General features: G+C 41.9%; 1 long non-coding RNA gene across 1 annotated transcript in view; it reads left to right on the top strand.

Annotated features, from left to right (window-relative positions):
* Nucleotides 1-15,231: 15,231 nt before the first annotated feature.
* The window catches only part of LOC110363314 (uncharacterized), a 37,397-nt gene continuing 28,271 nt past the window's right edge, over nucleotides 15,232-24,357 (top strand). Inside the window, exons 1-2 of the long non-coding RNA XR_002421292.2 lie at nucleotides 15,232-15,388; nucleotides 16,087-16,143. This is a non-coding gene — a long non-coding RNA (uncharacterized LOC110363314). The remainder of the gene's footprint in view (nucleotides 15,389-16,086; nucleotides 16,144-24,357) is intronic.

Here is a 24,357-nt window from a genome sequence, read left to right on the forward strand (position 1 = left end):
TATTTTTTTCTACAAACAGGGAACCAAGGCAAGAGGGTGGCCTGGCAACATTCCCAATTCCCAGAATCATGTAATTTTTCTTGCGTGTAAAATAGAAGATTGATCTCCTGTTGCAATACAGCCAGGGGAGAGGAACAGCTCCATTTGCATTACTATAGATCATCTTCTCATCTCCTGAAGATTTTCCTATCCCAGCAGAAGAGAGGATCTCCGTCTAAGTTTATCTTTAATCTCATTCCATTGCCTATGCTTCCTTATGTGATTTCATTAAGTGTCCCTTATGCTTATCTTGGTGAAATTTAGAAAAGCACAGAAAGATCCATGTGATGAGAAGGTGATGAGAAAGTGTGCTCTCAGAGGTACAGAGCAGGTAGGAAAGAAATAATGATTGCAAGATACATGAATGATATTGCTCTAGGGGTCAGAGTTAAGGTTAATTAAATGTCTTCATTGTGCATTGTCTTCCCCTTAAGATGTTTGAGAGCCATCTAAAAGAACCATTAACTCTGAACAGCCAAGGTTTTTAATGAATATTTTTATTGATTTTTCTTGCAACAGGTTTGCTCTTAACTTACCTACATGTATTCTTCATGTATTTCACCTTGAAATTACTCAGTATTACTAACTGGTAAATTTTTAATCAGATATGGCATGTAAGTATTGCTACTTTTTAAGACAAAGCTACCAGAGTTTATACAATCAATTGTTTTTGGTCTTTCCACAAACATAATATGAATAAAATAGTTTGAAAATTACAAGCAGCTAACGGATGTGGCTCCTACTGAATTAGGCAATTAAACAATCTGAATATGAATGGCTTGGCTGTATGCAAAAGTATATGTTCTAGCATTTCATAAATTATACAGGATTTAAAATTGAAAATAACATTTTTGCATCTAGATAAAGATCTGAAAATTGTTAGGTCTTCTGTTTATAACCTGCATTTTAGCATGAGATACTTAAACAGATATTAAATGTGAACATTCACGATTCATTCCTTCTATATGTATGAGCATTTCCTTTCAACACGCCCACTTCTCAGCTTGCAAGAGAACTACTGTTTCGCTGCCATGGAAATGAGAAATTGTGAGAGTTAATGGAATGATGAATCTCTATTGCTTGAAGACTTTCAATCAAAGCTCGCTGTCTTGGAGAGTTATTGTTCTCATTGCAGGAGGAACTAGAGGAGGTAGTGACCTACGTCTCTTTTTTAAGGTTCTTTTCTGGCCTTAACCTGATGACTCTGAAGCAAATTACTTCTTTTTTTTTTGGACTCAGTCTAGCCAGATCTTCTGAGGGTCTCAGCTCCTGCTGATGGTGCTGAATGTGTCTTTGGGAGTGCTCTTGATCTGACACTGGTTTGGTTAGAGTTCATGTGGGGCAATGCTATGCCCATTCAAAAGACAACTGGGCTGAGGGACAGGGAGAGAGATAAGTGGTCTGTACTGACACAGGGCTGGAGCATAGGCTGGGAAGATCTGACTGCCCCAGGCTAGTCACAGTCATTACTTAAAAACACTGGCACCAACTTCTCCATGCAGTGGTGGCACCTCTGCTCCATGGAATTCAGGGTGATGGGGGCAGCTGCATGTGTGTGTGGAGTTGATCCCAGGATTGAGATGCTGCAGGTGGCACAGGCTACACAGGTATATTCCTACCTCACATATGAGTGCACCTGGTTGTGGAAGCAATTTAGTCCTCAGGGAAGCTTCTGCCACTCATAGATGGGGAAGCTTACTTAGAGATGTAGGGAAGATAGGATCTCCTACCCACACCCTTCCACTTGGGCAGGGTGGAAACCCCATGCTGCTACTTGGGTGCTGGAGGAATGCTTGGAGGTTGGTATTTAGTGCACAGACAGTTGTTTCCTCTACCAACTACAAAAGAGTGCATCAACTAGGCTGAAACATCACATGTGCTGGTATGTCTGACAGACACTCACTTTGACCCTTTTAAAAATGAAGTGCCAATGCTTTGAGTAAGGCTACAGAGTGAAGAAGTCCAACAACCCAAGCAATTCTGTGCCCACTGAGAGAGGACTTACTCAGCCACTGCTTACAAGGAGTGAGAGTCCAGTCTCAGGAATGATCACTGATCTTGCTCTGATTCTTAGTCTTTCTGTGAGATTCTGCTGCTGGCAGCTGGTAGAGACGAGAAACTGAGGGAGACCAAACTGTGATCTGAATGGTAATGGTGTTTCCTGTATCCATACTGGAAGTTATTTTTGACTGTTAGCTATTTACCACTGTTTGTATGAACTAAGATTGAAATTTTCTGCAGGGCACGACCCATGTCACCCATGTCATGTGATAGTAAAATTCCAGCTTTAATATGTAAAGACCAGACAATGTTTAGCAGCAGGTGGGAAATGTCCAGTAGTTTGAATTCATAGCTCAACAGCATCTTGGGAGTCAGTCTCAGTACTTGGAATAATGACCCAACCTTCACAGGTAACATAGGTGAAGCAATGACTTGTCTATCTCATATTAATAAACAGCTGGAGATGAAGCAGGCAAACTGGAAGGCTCCAGTAGGCCAAATGATTAAAAAAGCTCAGCTGGATGTCCATTCTACTCTACATTCTTCCTGCACCAGTTCACAGACACCTAGCTTACAAGAGGCTTAAACTGACTAGAGGTCATGTGTGTCTTACCGCTGTTTTTCACTCGTCTAACAAAATCAGTCTTTTATTTTTTTTTTTTAACAAAAGGAAATGTTCAGTTCTGCTCCTGTTCAAAAAATCTATCAGCTCTGCATTATAAAATACAACAGTACCATTAGTTAAAGACATAAAGAATCACGACCAAACTTGTAAACGTAAATTTTTGTGAATTATTTTTTCTTGAAGTATGTTCGGAAAATTTACATATAGATTAAACCCTAAATATACCCAATGTCATTCTGTTTACACCCTGATGCCTTCGCATCGCTGCTGTGCATGGACTGGGTTCAGAGCTGCAGAATTCTCCTCATTGCCTCTGACTAAACCATTACAGCAGTAAGGGTTGAAAAAGAGCCTTATAGGCCACAGACATGCTGGGGAGGTGTTTGAGTTGTTTGGACTTTGGTATGAACTTGTCAGAATTTTAATGTATGTTACTCGAAAAGCTAATGAGCGTCCATCTGGAGACATAAAACTGATTACAGACTCAATTATTTCTCCTACCTGAAGAGCTCAGTGCTTTGCTCATACCCACTTCTACAAAAACAACAGAACCAGTGACGACTTCTTGTCGGAAGGAGGTAATCGTTGCTGAAGGCTGTTATTCCATGAACTTGTACCCCATGCAGGAAAACACCTTATGTATTTTTTGTTTTGTCTTTTTTTCACTCTCAATTTCATTTCTTGGGCATTTTAAATGCCTCCTACCTCAAGGTGATCTTGTACTGGTTAGCGGTTCATCAGGATGGATGTATAGATAATATCGACATCCTTGTCTTCACGGATGGGCAGTATGATCTAATAGCAGAGGCACCTGAGGGGTCGGAACAGTGGGATAATGTGGAGTGATCACTTTTAACTAAAATATGATAGCACCGAAGGAGAAAATAAAAGCTTATGGAGCAAAAGAAGGCAGAAGGTGTATTTGAATTGTTTGGATAGTGATATAACACAGCAGGAATATGTCCACAAAACCTTAGTGATAGAGCCTGCCTGTCAAGGCAAAGGATTTGAAATTTGCGTTGTAGATTCATTATTTCCTGGTGCAGTCCCCTTCTTTCATCTTTCTGTCTTCATCTGGAAAAAGAAGAAATCAGGCTATAATCTGTCTAAATAAAGACTGTGTACAGCACCTGGGTCTGTGTGAGTTCAGCACCATTTTGGGTCTCTGTGTTGCTAAACTGAGGTTGAACAGAGGTGATCATTGTACCCTGACTGTCTGGAGCACTTTGCTGCAGGATTTGGAAATCAGAGGGAAAAGAGGAGGTTCCTAAAAATGGAATAACTCATTTGTGGATGTGAGCTGATGTGTTTATTCCTCCATCATTTTGAGGGCTCAGTTTTTGTGGGCAATTATATTTTACAGAGTACCCACATTTTTCTTTCTCTCCCTTTTGCTTTATTCCCATGAGCTGACGCTGGCCTGTCAGGCACAACCAGTGTTCTCTGCAGTTCAATGGGGCAGAATGAAATCACTCCTGTAATGAACTGGGCAGGGCTTATGTCAGCCTGCTCTGCTGGATAGTACCAAGACCACTGAACTATGGGTGACAGGCTGCAGTCACCACCTGCTTTTAAGTCATGCAGTAACGATTAGATCTGTGTCAGTATGGGAGCCGGATCTAGACACTGATGAGACAATGGTAGCAGCCACATGTTGATGAGGGCATTAGGATCCCCATCCTGCTTCACAGGAATGAAAAAGCTGCTTTTTGACTTGCTGGGAACTGAAGGAAACAATTCTGTCCAAGCAATAATTTGCACAGTTGCAAAATTGTCGTTGCTTGGCTAAAACATCCATCAGAGATGGTAACTACCTGTGCCTGGCTCTTGCAGGGTCAGAGAGACGTCCCCAGGTCTTCAAGGCACCTGTGAAATGAAAACTTTCTCCTAACAGATGATACATTCCTTTGATTAGTTACAGCCCAGTGGCCACTGCCAAACACATATTAGTTATTCTTCTGTTTTTCCTTTTTAGCACCTGCAGGAAGCTTTTGCCTTCCATAAGCAGGTCTTTATTGACCAGCAGTTTGTTATTGATTTCTGTATTCAATAAAAAGTGTGGTAAATAGGGACATTAAATTACTCTAGAGCTCTCACTTTTGAAAATGCAAGGGAAAATAAGACATTGTGATGTGTTTTTTACACATCACACAAAGTAGAGAGAGAAACTTGCTGCCTGAAATTTGTCTGTTTTGACTGCAAATAGGCAAAATTTGGCCTGTTACATGCATGGGTGGGCACATGTGCACAAATGTCCACACACATATGTGAAGTGACGCTCTTCCTCCTGAGACAACTGAGAGTTATTTCGTGTTTGAAGCCCAAGTCCCTTTATTCTTATTCTCAAATGCAAGGCCATACTATGATGTTCATTAGGCAGAACTTTGGGAACAGTCCCTCTGGCTGATGTGAGGAAGGACTCAGGAGTAAATTTAGTTCAGGTTTGTATAGGTTGTTAGGGTTTGCATGAATTGATGGAAACACTGGTCTCTCTGCCATTGACCGCCTCAAAATGAATGCATGTGCACTCAGCTGTGAGGTGATGGCCCGGGGTCTGGATCTTTGGCCACAGAAAAGGTTGTGAGATGTGCGAGGCAGTGGGATATCCAGGTTTCTAATACTTAAGTCAGTGATGTTAACTTTTGAGAGGCTCCTCATTATGCAGACACACATCAGGAGGTTAAGCATACTTCCCTGTGAGAAGTGTATGTGACAATTTGCTCATACACAGCTTGCCTTGACCTACAACAAACATGAAGTTACAGCAGCTTTAGAACAGGTATGCGTGGTTTTAACCTGGTTAGTGAGGGTGAAATCTGATGCAGGGAGGAAGGTGGGGGGAGGTTAAGTCACTGTGAAAGTAAATATGATACCAGCCCCTTTTGTACACTGGGTATTAATAAAATGAGTTACTTCTTTTCCTCAAGTTTCTTCTCAATGGGATTCACAGTACAAAGCCTCTCTAAATGCACTGGGGCTGTGCTTGGTTTTCTGTATGATTTTCTTTTCCTCTTCAAACAAGGAGATGAAAACTGGGTCAGGTAGTGTAAATGCAACTAAGCAATCTGCTCAATGGGGGAAGTCAACTGCAGGACTAGGGTGTCTCTGGAGGCTTCCTTAAATGCATGTCCCAATAACTTCAGGGATGGAGAAAGAAAAAAAAGCCTTTGCTTTACTATCTACTTCATTTCTTCTCTTTTAGAGCTATAATAAATAGATATGTAACTCCTGATTCTTCTTCATGCTTGTGGAAGTCAGGACAAATTGACTTTGAGCTCTGTGGAATTACATGGGAGTGGGGCAGGGGAAACGAGATGTTTCTCTGTCTGCCTGCTCTGATCTTCTGTAATTTTCCCTAGTTGCTTGCTGCTTGGATGTGGGTTAGAAAACAAGATATAGTGACCTGGCTTTACTGCTACTGCTCTCTAGTCTGCAAAGAGAGCTGGCATGGCTGTTCTGTGAGTACAGTACGTTGGCTGCTATTTAACAGCCTGAGCTTCTTAAAGCAACTGACTTATCCTATTGTAGGTATGTGTGTTTCTGAACAGAACTAAATGGTGGCCAAGGTGATTTATCCCAGTGGGGCTGAGAAGTGCCTAGCACAGTGCTATTGGAGTAATGACAATGGTAAAAACCTGTCCAGTCCAATGCCTCTGAACAGAGACATTATTGAGCCTATGGATGTATGAGCACTTCTCTCACAGTGCTTCATTAACTAGCTACCCCACCCAAAACTTCATGGGCATCTTTCCTCTCCAGGCAGCTGCATTTCCACAAACACAAGGTTTCTCAGTGGCAGGCAGTGGAGAAGTTCCTGGTGCTGTGTGATGAGAAGTGCAGACCACAGTTGCAGACATCTGCCGATGTCGCTAGTCTCCAATGGTGCACTCTGCTCTGGTGTGGCTCTACCCTGGAACAGCCTCTGCTGTTGGGGGGGATGCGATGCCATATGAGAAGGGCAGGGCAGGGCTGAGCAGGAAGAAAATGTTTTTCCAGGCAACCTCTCTCAGGAGACACTGTCTGCACTCTCAGAGGTCCCTCTCTCTAGGCTTGTGAGTGACATTGTGTCTGCAGTGCCACATCACGCTGGAATTTGAGCACATCAACGCTCAGACTCCCCTGTTACCCACCCCACTTATGTGCTGGCTTCAGCTTTGCACCAGTTCCTCAAAAGATGAGGGGTAGAAGTGGGGAGGATCTGGGTCAGACTGGGTTCTAGCTGAACCCTCTCTCTGCAGGCACTGGGGATGCAGCCTTGTGAATTCCTGCCTTTGCCTGGGTGTGGATGGCAGAGGCACAAGAAACAAAACTAAATCCCATCTGAAGATGTAACAATTGAACTGATCAGACCTGAAAGAGGAGAGAAAAACGACAAAAGGCCCTTATTCCTGCAATTCATGATGCTGGAGGCTGTGGTGAGTTACTGAGGGACTACTGGGACTGAGCTGCCCTCTCAGCAGGTGTTGAATCCTGTATTTTCAGGGTTCACCTTGACAGAATTTGGGTCCTGAGGAAGACAAGACAGCCCAGCTACTCCTTCAGTTGCCACAAGGAAGACCAAACAGCCACAGGAAGGGAAAGCGCTAGGGCTCCCATGGCAGCACCACTGCTGCCGTGTTGGGACTACTGACCTGGGGGAAATGTCTAGCTCCCACTGATGCATCTTCTTCCCCTGGAGACAACTGTGAAGGGAGAGGAACAGGACACAGTGCTTAGTCTCAAGAAATGCCTGTGCTTAGACCAATGCCTGCACAAAAATGGGAAGGAAAAGTGGGGTTTGTGCACTGGGAACTCCACTGGCTCTGCAGCCCCAGAGCACTTTAACTGCAGAGCTTGCACTGCTTCTCTGTCTTTCCTGAATGAACAGGGACCTTGAGTCTTTTTGGCCATTTGTCATTTTTTATGAACACACCAATTCACTTAAAATTCTCCCACACTATCTTCCTGCAGGCTCTCGCTTGGTCCATTTAGTTGATTGCTGCATACTCCTGTTAGTGCTCTGTTGGGCTGCTGATGTATGTTCAGTAACTCTCCATAGTAGACTAGTTCTAAAAAAAATACACTATTAAGAATTTTTGACACAGAAAGCTGAAAACCCAAGTAATTCAGAGCGAAGCCCTGCTCTTGGCCTCCAGCCCTCTCACTGACATTGCATAGTGGGATTGACAATAGAAATTTTTGGCCCATGTCCCTGCATTAAAGTTAGTTAAACATAGTTTTTTTGTTTGTTTGGTTGGTTTGGTTTGGTTTTGGTTTTGTTTTTCAGTTAATTATAGTTTGGCAATTGTACTTTGTAATGATTAGAGCAGCTCTGCATATAATAGATGTACTCAGGTAATTACCTCATCTGTTTAAAAAGGCCTCACAGACAAATAAAATTCCCTTTCTCATTTTTTTCCCCTTTCTGAGAAGAGAGGAACACTGAACAAACCGTGTATGTATTCCAAAAGAGCCCTGACATGTATCACAAGCACAGACACACACAGAGGAGCAGGTCTGACTCTCTCCCATGCTACGGTGCCATGGTCAGACCGAAGATTCCCACCCTGCGGTATCTTGGCACTACAACTGTGCTAAGTAATAGCAAAATCTTTTAATGGGTTACGCTTGGTGCTTCCATGATACAAACCCGTCAGGCTCCATTTCCTTTTCACACATACCGTGCTGTTTTACAGCTTTCTCATGCCTTGGGTGAGAAAAAGCTTTCTCTCACTTTCAGTGCCAGCTGGAGAACTATTTTATCTCTCCATCCCAGCTCTCCGTGCACAGGGATGCTTGGCCAGCAGTTCCCTAATGTAGGGGCAGCCCCATGATGTCGGGGGGATGTAAGTGGCTGCAGCAAGATATGCTCTCAGCTGCTGCTTGACCCAATGTCGTCGGGGACACGAGCACAAGCGTCTGGGTTTGCAGACACTAAACAGGGTCAAGCTATATGCTGCTCCTGCTGAAATGATTGCTCCTTTGGTGGCGGAGGGAAATTGCTCCAGCTTGGATTTAAAAGCGAGGCAGGTCCTTATGCTGTGGGAAGGGGTGAGTGCCTCGCTAGCCGAGGTTTCCTTTGAACGGGCTGACCTCCCCTGGCAGGGGCTCGGATCTGGTCACATTTCTGTCACATGAGCCAAAGGCACTGCTGAACGACAGCAGTAGTTATTTGCAGACAATGGTTCACTACAGTATCTCATGTGCCTTACACCTATGGCACCACACATGCGGATTGCCAAGAGAGTGATTGCCAAGAGGTGTTTTCTACAAAAAATATAGCACAGACCCAAAATTTCACATCTGAGGCTAGAAGGAATTGTTTCCCGAATTTTCTTGGCTTATGATTAAATTTCTAGTCTTCAAGTCTCCTCAGGAAAAGGAATAATTATGAGAGGTCACTTGTCGAAGCGCATTCATGTACATGATTAATTTATTGCACTTCAGCAATTTACTCTGGATCATCTGGGAGATCAGACTGTCTGTTTGTGTGTCCCTGGCCCTAAGCATATATACGGGACTAGGCTAACATGTATTTACACAACAATATATTTCTAAACGATGTATTTTCAAAACAGCAGTGAAAAAGCCAGAGATTTTCGTGAAATTGTTCATACTTTCACTAAGCCTGTGATATTACTGTATTGTCACTGTGTTACAGAGCTCAAACTGTAACCTGGCAATATTTCCTAAAAGTGGTAGTACTGTTGAAGTTAACTTTTCCTGGAAGATGCTTTTCAAGCCATATATTTTTAGCAGATAAGGTTCTGCCCCCCAGCTGTCAAACATAACACCCCTGCTCTCAACAGCTCCCAATCCAGAGAAATTCTTGGTCAGTTATAGAGTAAAATCTTGCCTTTTGTCCAATTAATTTTGTTCTCCTAAATGCTACCAGGTCTCAGTACTCTTCTCAAAGTCTAATACTTTAGAATTATTTCTCATTTCACTAACTTCATTTTGATTATTCTTCATTGTTACATATCAGATGTACGGAAATGAGTGTATGGAAGGCTGAGAGGACTTAGCAGAGGATGGGGTTGAACGCTGTCATGGAAAAAACTCCCGCAACTTTCTTGCCAGGGTAGTTGCCAGTTCTTGCTGAGTCAAGTCAGTATGGATTGCTAAGATGACAATGGCTTTTTCTGCTGTAGGAAATGAATGCTCCCCTGTTTATTGCTTTTCCTTTTTTTATGAAGGAGAAGCCAGCTCAATTAGTTGGAGAAGGCGGGCAGTCTGCTGGGAAATCTGAAAAGCTAAAAACAGTGTTGAGAGAATAATTGGATAAATTGCTGAATCGGCACTCATTAACATGTAGCAAAAATGCTTAAGCATGAGTTTAGGTATGATAAGCTTAAGGGACTTGTTAAATAACGTAAGCTCTAGGATTTCACAAGCGTGCTCTCTCTCTGGAACAAAGATGACCGTGAAGATACCAAGTACACAATACTATTGAAGTTCATTCACTGCTTAGCCTAGCTTGTATCAGTCAGACTAGTTCTTGAAATGAAAATGAGCAAGAAATTTCAGGACCTTTTGGTTTATATTTTTCACACTCAGAGGCTCAACATCAATTTTGCAAAGTAAAATTTTGTCTTTTGAAGAGAAGTATGTGAACAGAAAGAGAGAAACCCACAGCCAGCATTTGCAAAAAGTCTTTTGAGGACATAATAGAGCTAATGAAAGGCTCGATGGTTTTCAATTTCCAGTGTAATTTTGCAGATTGAGGAAATATTAATAGTTCAGAGATGTCTGAAGCCTCTGCTTTATTGCATTATTATTTCACCTAATGCAAATCCAAGACCTCTGAAATCCTCTTCTATCCCTTCCTTCAACAAACATGAAAAACAGGCAGGGATGGTCTGAGTTATGAGCAGATACAGAGCAGCAGGGCTGGAAATTAGGTGGTTCTGTTAGCATAAGGTTGTCTCCACTGTGATAAGCCCATTTTTTTTCTTTTTTCTCTGGGAAAGGATATCCTCTTTGACACGAGCGAGTGGATCAGTGCATCATTGCCCAGGGCACTTTACAGGTGAACTGCTCTAACTGCTGCTGTGGTTCCTAGGGATGAGTTAACCACCATGGCTTTGCCAGGGTTAACCAGTCCCAGGATGGGGCTGTTAACCATACTAGCTTGTTTTCAGGACAGCAGATGCAGCCTATGAGGCAATTGCTGAATTAATGATAAGGCAGGAAAGGACCACTAAGGACCAACACATGGGGAATATCTACAGGTTCAGCTGATTCCTTAGCACTGACATCCTGACAGAGTTACTTTGCAACTATCATAAAGAAAAAAGAAGGTTTTTTTTTTTTTTTAAGTTAAGAAAAAGAGGCAGCGGGACTTTTTTCCCTAAAACACAGTGCAACAGCTTCAAAATGTAGTGAAACAGCAAATATGTTTGCTCATATCTTTCAGGAATAACTGATGTTCTCTGGTATGCTCATTTCTTTCATAGTCTCATCTCTGCTACTTAGATGATGATACAAGATCTTGTCAGAAAGGAGGATCACACAGCTCTTGGAAGTCACCATCAGTATCGCTTCATGGCAATATATTATGGTTTGAAAGGCAAAGATATAGTGTAACAGGTGTGTGCCTTCATTTTTATCTTTAAAATAGATCAAAAATTTATGGAGTAGTATTGATAGGTTTGCAATTTAACTTATTTCCATTACCTGTGGTACAGAAACAACCCTCTGCCCTGTATGTTACACACAAGCAGTGATGATGTATCTGCTCAGGATCAGAAGGCACGTTTGTCTGTGTTATTTCCCAATAAGCTCTTAAAATAACAAATATTTTGGTCTGCCTGTTATGTCTCTGTGTAAAGACATGTGTGCATATTTGTTTTCAGAGCTGAATGAGTAATTGGAAACAAATAATTCATTTAACATGTTTTCCTTCAGCTGAATCTACAAAGTGTAATTGGGAAAGCAGTTATGTGCCTCTCAATGTGCCTTTGAGCAGGATTGACATGAAAGTTGGCAGCAAGTAATTTCTCAAAAATAAATATTATTCTTCATTTAAAACTTGGGGGGAAAAAAGTGTTTTCTATTTTTCTTCCATTGAAGAAAAATACTTTAAAAAAAGAAAAAAAAAACCCACATTTATTGACAAAAGCATTAGGGACAGGGGAATGGAAAACATCTTTTCTGAAACAATTCATTTCCCAGGTTAGGGCAAAGATTTCTTATACCAAATAAGAGGGGAACCAGCTCCACAGTGAAATCCCAGATAGCCTGGGATTTCTGGGGGTTCAGGACAGGATCTCTGCTGCACAATTAGCAAACTGCCAGTCCCATGTCAGAGATCCTCATACATGTATGGTGCGGAAGTGACATTTAGCTCAGAATACCACTTTTTTCTGGTAAAACATAACCCAAATAAACACCTCCCAATACACTAACTGATTTATAGAATGAGAAGGAGCACATTTGAAATCACCTTATATAGTTGGTGCCAACTATATTTTTGCAGCTCTCCTCAGCTCCAGTGGATCATTTTTTGTTGGGAATTAAAACTCTCCATTCCACACCAACAAATATCTGCGATTCTGTGACAGCAGGGCCACTCTCCTTTTTCACTGCCAAAAACTGCTGCAGGAACCACTGGCTGTGTGGTCTTATTGAGACATTAAATGCGAAGGTCCCACAGTAAGTGCATAGGTTAATGTGACTGCTAATACAGTATATCTCCTAGCTTGAGCTTCCTGTGTTGCCTTTACCTGGTCATGGTTCTTTTCATCTGAACAGTATCAGTTCATTACAACATGACAAAATACATATTCATCTGTTTAGGAAGTAGCTTAGCACTGAGTGTGTTTTCTACATCTCACTGAAAGTTAATGGCCATGAACTCCATTGTCTGAAAAATTTATTTGCAGTGATGATTATGATAATGTCTCGTGGGGTGCATTTATCATTCATGCTTCTGAAGTGAGTCCTGTGGAAAACAAAGGTTGACGTGTCTGCTACCCAGTTCAATTAGCAGCATTAGCTACTCTTAAAATATTAATCTTCCAAGCTAAGTTGCAAAAGAATTTGTGGAAAGAAGACAGCTCAGGGCTACAGGGATGCAGAAATGCAACATCTCTTTGCAATGGTGCTATAATCTGGAATGAAAACATTTTTAACAATAAGTATACTGCTGTTCTTTGATACCTTTTGTCTTGGGATTACAAAGCATCTCACAAGCCTCAAACCAGTGCTCGTGTTCTCCTTAATGTTACAAAGCCACATAGAGACAAATGATTTATTCCAGATGGCTGGGAGGATCAGAGGAGCTACAGAGAGTAGAGTCTGGTCTCCTTCTTCATGAAACTCATTTTTCTTGCACCCCTTGCTCTATTTATTACTTGAAAATATGCCTGCTCCCTCATTTTGTCCTAACCCGTTCTTTATCCCTTCCACGTGCAGGGCTTTCCGGCCAGCTATTCAGTTGACTATCCAGAGGGTATTTGGGGACCATGGACCCCTGTGTGATTCCCCACAGCTGGGTCATCAAATAGAAAGTTTGCTAATCACAGTGTTGGGTCTTTGGCATGTGGCACTTCAAAAATGTGATTGCTCATTTATAAGACCAAATATAGAAATGTGTTGCTTATATTAACACTGCTATAAATGAGGTTCATTGTCTTAGGCATTGCTTGAAAGTATCCTGTGAGTCCCAGATATGTAGGACCTACAGTTTACTTGGACACACACACCCAGCTGGTTGGTGGCAGCGATGTTCTGTGATTCATGTCTTCTGAATCCCTGTGCTCACGCCTGGTAGAAATGTGTCTCCACTCCAGGAGCAAACAGTAGTGGCATCCTCAGCATCTGAAGACACAGTGCCAAAACCAAGACACAAGTGCTGAGCTTTGGGTACCATTCTTTGGTTTTGTTTGGTGGAGCATGGCAACACTTAGGCTCCAGGCATGTTTGAAAAGAGTGTCTCAGTGCTGACCTGGATGGTCCCTTTGTTTCCTTATATTCCTCCATCTTTCATCTATTGTCTTACCAAGGAAAGCACTAAGGCCAAGAAACATTTTTTGATTCTGCATTTGCAGATGATCCAATAAGGGCATGGCTTATGAATGAGCCCTCAAGGCACTGCTGCAGTAACAGAAGTGAAAAATAACAACAATTATGATAATAACGGAGATGGCATCTATTAGCAGAGACACTAATAGAGTTCTAATAAGAATCACAACTGGGTGATGCTTTTTAATCAGAATTAATGACGTGTCTTGAAATACGTTGTGGCAGGATGCTGTTGATTCTGCACCTGGGTAGCTAACAGAATCTCAAACCTTTCTCTAAGTAAGGTCAGGCCAAAGGTAATTAGGTAGAATATAAATAAGGAAATTATTTAAAGCTGCACTTTACTTTGGGGGAAACATTTATTTCTTTCTTTATTAACTGATTGCCTTATTTGCCATTAGGGTCGTTGGAAGATGCTAATACGTGTGCTGCTTTTCCAAATTTGTGGATATGTTTTCAAGCACAAAATGCTTGGGCGTGTTACCAGAGTGTCATCCTCCTCTTTAAAACACTGAAACACAGGTTACTCTCAAAGCACTGCTAATAGTAGGCATGCACTAGGCAGATAACAGTCAGGATCTTCAAAGTGATCACCTCTGATTAGTAAAAAACATTAATAAATACAAAACACCATTTTATCACAAGCTGACCTCCAGCTCTTCACTTAGTACAAGGCTAGGGAGATAAAAGAAGCTTTATGCCTTGTTTTAAAATCTCCAGTATTTTATGATCTTTATGATATTTATTATAATCTTTCTGACATTTATGTTAATCTCCAGTACATTCAAGCTCTATCTGGGGAGAATGGCCTACCAACATCTCCCTCCTCATTTACAAGCCAGTCCAGCTCCATCTTTACCTGTGCTGGAGAAACTGCTCCTGTGTGGTGGCTTCCAGAGCTGATGACTGCTGAGGACATCAGTGAGGTCAGGACTCCTGGCCCTCACTCCCTTCAGATATCCTGGTGAACATGGGTGCCCCCGGGCCAGTACCTCTGGCTGATCTAGGTGTCCCATTGTTAAGGGCTTGCTGCAGGGCTCTGTCTAGGAGGTGCTCTCTTCTTTGCTTTCATGGTGCTCGTCTGTGGTGCCTGCAGTCACCTTTCACTCAGGAACTTGCTTCCTCACGCACTGGGAACCCCTCTCAATGCCAGGGACCGGGAGCTGCTGGATGTGGGTCATGATGCAGGGGATGATGCTCTCTGGGATGTGCAGTGCTGGAATGGATGAAGGGGAGGTTCATGGTTCAAAAGCAGTCATCACTGAAACAATTGGCTTCAGCAGTCACCATGAGTTTCCTGGAAACAGAGGATTTCAGGGGACCAAAGACAACCCAAAAGCAACTTCCATGTTGTGCGATACCATTAAATAGCTCTATCAGCATCAGTGGAAGGTGATACAGCAGTGACTGCCTGTGTGTGGCAGACACACTCCCTCACACCTCCAAAGCAGCAGAAACTTCTAGGCTGATGGACAAATATGGTCATGCACACACCCCTTGGTTGACAGACAGAGCCTTTGACCAATGAGATGCCTCAGCTGAGAGACGTTTCTGGACCACTACCATAAATGACCACAGCTGAGATTCAACTAGGGTATAAAAGGAGAACCTCATGGAGTTGGTCTTGCTTGAAGTGGTGGGTCTGCAGTTGGAGGTTCTGCTCCCTAGACTGGCCATCAAACAGACATTCCTTGGGGACTGAGACACCTTACTGAGCTGGTAAGTGATCTGGGTACCTTTGAGAGTTTTCACTTCGTGAGCATGGGAAAATGTTCATTTTGAATCATCACTCTAGAGTTCTGGGATCTGATCCCCTGAGTTTGAATTAGCTGTGTAGTAACTGAACTCCTAACCAGTATCTGAACCTATGTTTTATGATGTTGTCAGGGTGCTGAATGGTTTTGGATAAACACTGTTTGTGGTTGGTTTTCTGCTAAATAGTTCTGGTTAGAATAAAGTCTGTTTGGAGCTTGTTGCCTGCCTAAATGCATTTTTGGGGTGTCTCCATGGCACTGTGATTGATTCACCCTTCCCTCCTGAGGGGTTTGTCTACTGGTCTCAAATGGAGAAGACAAGGATGAAACAACAATTGCTTCTCCTCTCCTTTTCCAGCTGGGTTATCCATGTATTAGTCTCTGGTCGGGCTTCCCTCTCAGTATGGAGACTGTGTCATCAATGGTTCAGCAATGCCTCTCTGCTGTGGCTCTGCTAATGAGCAATCATGAATTTCTTGACATAAATCTCCTTGCATCCCTCCTTAATGATGCTGAGTTTGTAATGATCATTGTTCTTCTGACATCCCATCTATTATGGCACCATTTATTTAGCAGGGCTTTATTTTTTTTAAAAAAGAAAATAATTATTCCACTCTGTTCTTGTTCCAGATGGCTTCTATAATTAGTTTATTACTTTTGCAGATGTTGTATGAAAACTTCAGGATGTGAGCCAACAATGGGGAGATGAAGCTAATGAAAGTGAGTTTTCAGTTGATTATTCACAATGTGGAAATAAATATATTCTGTATGTCAACTAGGTGCAATGCAGAATGCAAAGCATGTATCCGTAGCGTTTGATTCCAAATGGTGTATAGTGTATCACAGCTTCTGCCTTCAGGTCGTGTTCTTGTCCCCTGCTTCTTTGAGCAGGAGGCAGGGAAAGGCCGATGTCTTTTGTGCCCAAAAGATCAGGGTGTCATCATCAGGAATCAGATTAAGAGTCCCATTTCAAATCCCTAAATGCCTACCATTTTTCAGCCTTGTCTGGATCCTTTCTTCCCTTGCTCCAGTCCCCAGAAAGGAGTCTGTCCCTGTTTGGTTTTCATGTCTGCTTTCTTATACTTCACTGTTTTTCACAGCAGCTGCACTGCAGAAACAGACCTCCTGCCCCCTGTTCATATGGTAATGAGATGATCACATATTTACTCGTTTTCTGGGATGGCAGTTATTTCATTAAAGGCAATTAGTCATTCCTCTTTGGGATTTAAATCACAATTTAAAAAAAGAAAAAAAAAAAAAAAAAAACAAAAAAACAAAACTACTTGAGAGAACATCCCTTGCATTGGAAAAGTGTTTCCCTCTGAAGAACACCAGTACCCATTTATAAGCCCTCCTGGATAGGTTTCAATGTTAATATCCTTGGCTGAAAATACTTGGTGATTAATAGCATTGACTGGCTAGTTAAATACATGATCAACCTGGGAGCAGTCATACTTCTCAAGTAACAACAGTAATTGACAGAACGTTCAGCAAATAAAACTAGCTTAATACTGTACTAATATATAATTCAAATACCTGTAACTGTTTCCCCCAGTAGGGATACAATGCCGCCACAGAAATGCCAAGTGTTTCAGTTTTTTTTAAAAAAAAAACAGATGTCAAAATCTTGATTTTTCTTTTTGAAGTTCCCCTCCCCCTCCATCCCATAAATAGCCACAGTGGTAATTTTGTATTCAGAGGTGCCAGTGAACACAAGACCATTTCAGTTTACAGTTGCTCCCACACATTGTGCCTGCAAACAGGAGGTGATATATATTTAAAGATTTACTCGTTGGCATCCTCTCTTCCTGCCTAAAACATGTCCCACCTACAGCTCGGGGACATGAATTATTTACTGCCAAGCAAAAAGCGAGGGTGTTTAGAATGGCATCCCGATGGTGTGGGCGGAGGTGAGAACTTTCAGCCTCTCCTGTACACGTTCTCCCACTCCTGCTGGGCTGGTGAGCACCATGGAGTGGTGACACCTGTCAGTGCTTTGCAGTGCAGGGATCCTCCTGCTTGTATGCAAGATATTGGCTCTGTATTTTTCAAACTTATTGCCCTGCCTTTAATCTGCCACCATCCTTTCTTCAGGCACATCTTCAAAGGGATTTACTGGCAGTGCACATTTAAATGTAGCACACGTCTTGAGCTTCAAGTGCTCTGCAGCATCGCAGTCCAGATCTTTCACTGTCCCTGAAATGAGAGGGGAGGGGAGACATTGACCCTATATCTGTGCATTAGACTGAGCTGCCAGACACGACTAGAAAACAAAGTGGTGTGATAATCTCCTTTCCCCTTCCATTGGCAACAGACCTCCAGTTCTAACAGAATTACGATGTGTGGTTCCCCCAGCTTTGCTGGTACTGCAGCAGATATTAATCAATGTGTGCTATACATTGAAGTATTTTTTTTATCCAGATATGCTATTAACCTCCTTTCCATCAAGCCAGTGAGGGCCAGAACTGTTTGGAAGTATGTGTGTATTCACTGCTTTTATAGAAGGTACAGTAAAAACAATTAAAACTCCATAAAACTTCAGGTCAGATTCACACCAGTATAATTCTTCTGCAGCTAGCGGAAAGGCCAAAGGAGGGCTGGAGCTCTGTTCTTCCTATAGAAAAGCATTGAATACGTTCTTGGTTTTGAAGCTCTGTTAGCATAAAAAAAAGAAGAAATGAAAGTAATTACCATTAGTAATTATGATAGCTTATAGGACAAAAACATAACTAGAATGAAAGCGATGACAGCATGAGGCTATCAACAGCAATATTCTGTAGTATGGAAGAAGGCAGAGGAAGCAGGAGCAAGAAATAGGTGCATCAGGAATCCAGACACTGTGCAAAAATCTAGTAAGACGTGAGTCCTGTCCTAAAGAGCTTCTAGTCTTTGGATAGAATTAGAAGGATTTCTCTCTTACTTTTTCAAATTAAGAGAGACATGATTAGGATGAAGTGACTTGCTGGAAATGCTGTAGGATGCCCATGAATTATCTGTGAGTGTTGGGAATTTCTGCCTTTTAGAAGATTTGCCACCTCTTTCTCTGGAGGGCAAACAGGCTCGAACAGAAATAGCTATCAGCTCCTTAACTGGAGAGTACTGGGAGGACAGGAATACATACAATGAAGATAAATTGCTAGAAAACAGAAAGAGAGAAATTTGATTGATTTTATACAGTGATCAGCTTACTAAGACTTCGGGTTATTGACAAATCTTTATGTTGCACAAAACTGGAAAGTTTTTTATTAATATATATATATATATGTTCACAAATATATGAAATTGAATCACAATTACAAAATATTCTCCATTTTACTGCAATTCCTATCTCAAAACAACTCCCTCTCTTTTTATTATCATCATTCTCTGGCTGTTGCTTCGATGGTTTGTGCAGCACTGTTACAGGGCTGTCATCTGTTGCGATGCATCTATACTTATAAGTAAATCTATCTCTTATATCAGGCTGTGCCTTTTTTTCTCATATGGTGGTTCATGTTGTTGTTTTCCACTGTTCTTACTTTTTAAGTTAGCAAAAGGCATTTAAAGAAAAAAAAGTCACCAAGAAACTTTAAAATCAATTTCAGAGTCACTTTATTATGAGTGTGCTGGTTCAGGTGGGGAGAGGGGCAAAGAACCTATTGCTACAGACCCAGGTGTGAGACAGATGTTGAAACACTGTTCTCAGGAAATTTTTCTTCATGATCTGAGTCAAAATCAGTGGGACAGAAAAGCCGTAGGGGGCATCACACCAAGACACTGTTGTGACAATGCCTTTCAGGAGTTCAGCATGTGGCTTAGCTTGTGTAGTCTTTTCTGTTGCGGATCTAGTGCTTCCTAGCTCTCATCCCAGTTCAGAGCCATTGCCTTTAAATAGCCCTCCAAAGTTGTTTTGTTGACAATCTCCCCAGGCTGACAAATCTTTTGTGCACTTGAACTGGGCTGACACACTGATCCACTCATTTCTATCCACCTTCTAGTTCAGATCTTAGGAAAAATTGATTCTTTAGAATTTTCATGTGCTGGCACCGGAGACCTTTCACTCGCTACCATCATTCAGATGAAGAATCATCCCAGAGTGATCTGCTGCAGGCATCTGTGGAGCCTTTGCAAGCTTGAGAGCAAATTGAAAATGTGTTGGGAGGTAAAAATAGCAGGGGTCATCACTGTCACTCACCTTCAAGTCTGACATGTTGTGGAAGTTTAATATGAAAATTCTCCTGTTGGCTCACTGATGAAATCTGGTCTTTGATACTAAAGGGTTAATGCCAAGGAATAATTTTCAATGTCATTCTAGGCTCAGTGTACAGCATTGCAAAACTTCTGGTTTGCTAGCATTAACTGTATAGTATGCTACCTGTTTTAGACAGACATCTTCTGCACTAAAATCCTTAGGACTCCTTATTTGCATCAAGGGTTCTTCAAGCACCAGGTAAAAGCTGATTATAAGGCAGACCACAGCATGTCATTAGTGATTTCAGTCTTGAATTATCTCAATGGTTGAATCACTTTTAATGGTAGAGAAGGGGCTTGACTAACAGGTTAGGTCAAGGCTGATCCTAAACCTTGAGGAAAACTGCACTCATGTCTGAATTTCATGGCTTCAATATTAACTTTATGGGCCAAATGATGGCCCCTATGATGCATCATTCTCTCTTTTGTATTGGACTTGTTCAGTACTTAATGGCTTAACACTTCTGAGCTGGCACTTTTAGTGTAGGGGATTATATTTCTCTTCACATGGCTCATGAGCAGATAATCAGAGTGCTGAAAAATACAGCTTATCTTCTATAGGCATTATCTTTCTAAGGGGAAAAGACTGTGGCATGTTAAACCGCTTGTGGGGATATCTTCTTTTAATATGATACAGAGTCTTGGTAAGAGTGGTTGACATATCTGGTGGACTGTTTTTTTTTTTTTGTTGTTGTTTTTTTTGTTGTTGTTTTTTTTTTTTTTTTTTTTTTTTTTTTTCTCTCCTTTGGTTGAATAATTAACCCAGACCACAAGCCTTCAAAATCCAGGAACAAGTGTATCTGGATCTAAGTGTGACAAATGACCTCTAGAACCAACCAAAAGTTTAAGTTCCGGGACACTCCAGATCAAAGCTGGATGTCCTGCTGTTGCCTTGGCTCAAGCTACATCAATTCCTTGTCTCATTTGTGCTAAAAATCTCAGAATTAGACCATGATCCAACATTGGTAACTATTATAAAATGTTGGTGTGTTGTGTTGCTTTTAGTGTCATGAGCATGGGATCTTCATAAGATCATCTGCTCAGGTAGCAGATAGAACTGAACCTTTCTACCAGGGAAAAGCCAGCAAAGCAAAGAGACACAACCCTAAGAGAAATCAAGGATAGAAATACCAACACGGCTTTCTACTGATCTGAATTCACCATGTTAGGTGAACATGCAAATGGAGGGACCTTAAGAAAAGGAGCCAGGTCCTGGTATTTGTGAATTTTACATTTTGGGGAGGTTGTTTCAGTACCTAGAAGATGGATTTGGTCATGGACCGATTAAAAGCCGAGGCTTGAAAATTGGTTAGTGTGATGTATAATTACTTTTCCAACGGTATCAGGAAATTATTTAAATGCAAATTAAACTATGCTGCCAGAAGGTAGATGTATAGCACTGAACAGAGCTGTTTTAGAAAACAATGTAATTTTAGGAAAATTACCTCTCTTGTCCTGAGAAAATAACAATGGCAGTGGAATTAGTGGTACCAATAATGTTGTATCACTGAGATCAGTTAAACATTGTTATTCTCCAGGACTTGGGCTGCTATAAAACTCTTCTAAAATGAGTAACAGTGCTTGCCTAATTAAGTCTGAAAGAGGTCTTTTGAAGTGAAACAATTTCCCTAGCTTTCTTGTAAAACAAAGTATATACCACTTAACACTAGCTGGTTTGGAGGTGGGGCGGAAAGTTGAGAAGATTATAGAGATTAAACTCCTGTACTTTTGTTTCCTAAAACTGTAAGTTTTGTACATGCCAGGCAGATTGTCTAACTTTGTAACAATACTGCAGACAGCATGCTGTTTGCCATTTTAATTGGAGGATTCATGGAACCACCCGATCCCACACTGTGCCTCTCTTGAGTCACCATGTGAAAGCCACAGGAGGTCCTTATAGGACCTTCAAAGTAAGCAAAAGAAAAAACACACCTGAAAAAAAAGGAAAATAAATTAACTCAGATTAATGTAGAGGGAATATCACAGTGTACTAGAGGCAGGGAAGTAGTTTGTTTGGCTTTTATGGGGGGAGTGGACTCTGTTGATTCTCCCTTTCCATCTGTCAGGTTTTCCTGCAGGACTGTTGCAGGCTGTACCTACCACTAGTTCAGCAAGACAATCGTGCTTGTTTGACAAGTCCGGGAATTTAAAGTTGGTTGCTTTTGTTTTTTTGGGTTTTTTCCCCATGTTCAAAGCTTCCTTTTCTTTCCCCTGGGAGGTTAAAAAGGAAAAAAACGAATGCTTTGTTGTAAAATGACACATTTAGGGGCTAAAGACTAAGCAGTTCTGGTTGACTTGCTCAGCCTGCTTTTGTACCAATTTGCAGTGAGCACAGCTGGGTAACTCTTAGTAAAGTGGGGCTTACTCATGCAAATGGACGTATGAAAGAAAGAGTGAAATGATAAAGCAGAAATTGTACAAGCATATGTGGAGAGGTAATGGTGTTAGTTTCTGCCCTGTTGGGCTTTCTGTCAACCCTGCTGGGACAGGTCTTGCTAATAGCTCAGACCTCGGTTTCCATGTGTCCAGCATCCATTATAAAGGGCAAATTTTGAAGATCACTTTAAATCCTCTTGGGATAATGGTCTACTTCAACTAAAGAAAAAACAAACCCAAACCTGTAATGGGGAACAAAGCTAATTTTTTAACTACAAATACTTTTCCTAGGGAAAACTGGTAACTTCTATCCCCACAGCTCTTTTGATGATACTCTGAAAAGGGAGACACAGTGATAAAACCAAAGTCTTCAACGAAGGCTGTCCCACAGACTCCAGAGCTTGGTGAGGTTCCAGGGCAGCCAGTGCTTTAACACCGCATCTGACACACTTGTTCTCAATGTCTAGGAGTCGGTCGCAGGTACAGGACATGGGCACGGAGTCCACTTTTCAGCTGCTCCAAATGTCTGAGAAGAGTTGAGATGCAGCCCCTAGGAAAGGGAGATTCAGCTGTTTGTAGGGATGATACAAGGCAGGAAGCAGGAAGATGCAAAGCAAGAGAAAATCAAAGTTAGAGACTGTGCTTAAGACTACCATTTCCAACCCTTTAATCTGTTTAAGGGAGTGGTCAGGAGCATCATAGGCAGAGAGGTTAAAGGGAGAGGACCCAGCATGGGACCTCTATGTGTGCTGGGTATGTGCGTCCTTGTGCAAATACATGTGGCCAAATGTTTCTCTGAGCTGTGTCGTAGAGCACATAATTGCAATTCGGTTTCCACACCTCCCAAGGAACCTGCTGTGACAGCTGCTGAAAGTCAAATGCCAGCAGCAATCAGTGCCTGGCTAGCAATATTTTAAGCAAATGTGTGCCCAGAAAAAAAGGTTCCCTTGTTATCTGCAGTGTCAATGAGTTCCAAAAGCAAGAGAATATCTGAGATGAGATCTGTACCTTGACACTTGAGGTGTAAATGTGCCTTACCTTAGTCTAAGAAGGATCAGAGACCAATCTGCCTTCTCTCTCCTTCTTATATCTTGTGTGTCCCTGGCATGTGAGCACCCAAAAGGTGTGGGAAAGTAACTGGCTTTGTGTGCATTTGGAAAACTTCTCGTTCCTTATTTCTATGGCCTCTTAAAGGCTCATTGTAATAAGACCGTCTTTACTGAAGGGACTAAAATCAGTAGTAAGAAGCAAAGCAATAAATGTTGATCAGGTTAGAGCAGCCAGGGGTACACCACACACAAAAGAGCTCTTATGGTAGCAAAGTTTAAACTAATACGTTGCACAGACATCAGCCTCACAGTATGCTGAAGCCTCTTTATGACACCTTGGCAGAAGAAAGAAGTTTAAAACCATTATTTTGCCTAAAGTGCCTCCTTGAACAGGCCGCAAGTGCATGTGTGCTCATGCATAGTCAAAATTAAACCACATAACAGCAAAGGCTTTTCATTCCAGAGGCTGTGGGAAGTAGAGGGTGAGAAAGTGGTTCTGCAAGGGAATGTGAATTTACTGCTGGGGGCTGGGGAGACTCCTGCTGCACTGTGGGGCAGGCGGTGGGCAAGTGTTTTCACATAAACATCGCTCTCGCCTCTTGTTCCCATAGGGTTGTACTAAAAATGAGACCTTCTTACCCTCTGAGAAGGATTATGTGGGAAATAAAAGGCTATAACGTGAGGGCACAGGGTTGCTCAGAAAAAATCGGCCAGCAATTTGGCCAGGGGAGCACTGAAGCAGGAATCGAGCTTGCTGTGAAATGATGACTTCTGTTGACAAATCAGTTCCTTGTTGGAGATTTTTGACAGCTTGGCCCTGGATGCTTGTTCTCACAAGATTCTTGTTGTTTTGGCTTCTGGCTCTGGCCTGAAAGAATTGGCAGAGGAAGGTTATGTTTACCTAGCAATATATAATTTATAGAACTTGAATCTGAGGGGGACTCTTTTGATATGAAATATGGAATGTACTGCAAAGTCTGACAAGTTGTCATGGTGGAGGAAGGGACCCTGTCCTTTGTTTAGCTCTGCAAAAAATACAGCAGCACTTGGGCAGGATGGTGATAAACACGAGATGCATGCTGCCTCGGGCAGAGGGCTAGATGGAGCATTTCAAACATATGCCCAAGGGTATTACAACTGAGCTAAAATCTTTCTGCCTACACAACTAGGATGCCTTGGTAAATCTAAGGTCCTCTTTGACCCCCATCTGTAAGCTGCTTGCTATGATTTTAGGCTGGTGAGGTATGTGGTTTAGGCTGCTCATTAAAGACACAGTAGA

This window comes from Columba livia, chromosome 6 (genome assembly GCF_036013475.1).
Source record: "Columba livia isolate bColLiv1 breed racing homer chromosome 6, bColLiv1.pat.W.v2, whole genome shotgun sequence".
Classification (NCBI taxonomy): domain Eukaryota; kingdom Metazoa; phylum Chordata; class Aves; order Columbiformes; family Columbidae; genus Columba; species Columba livia.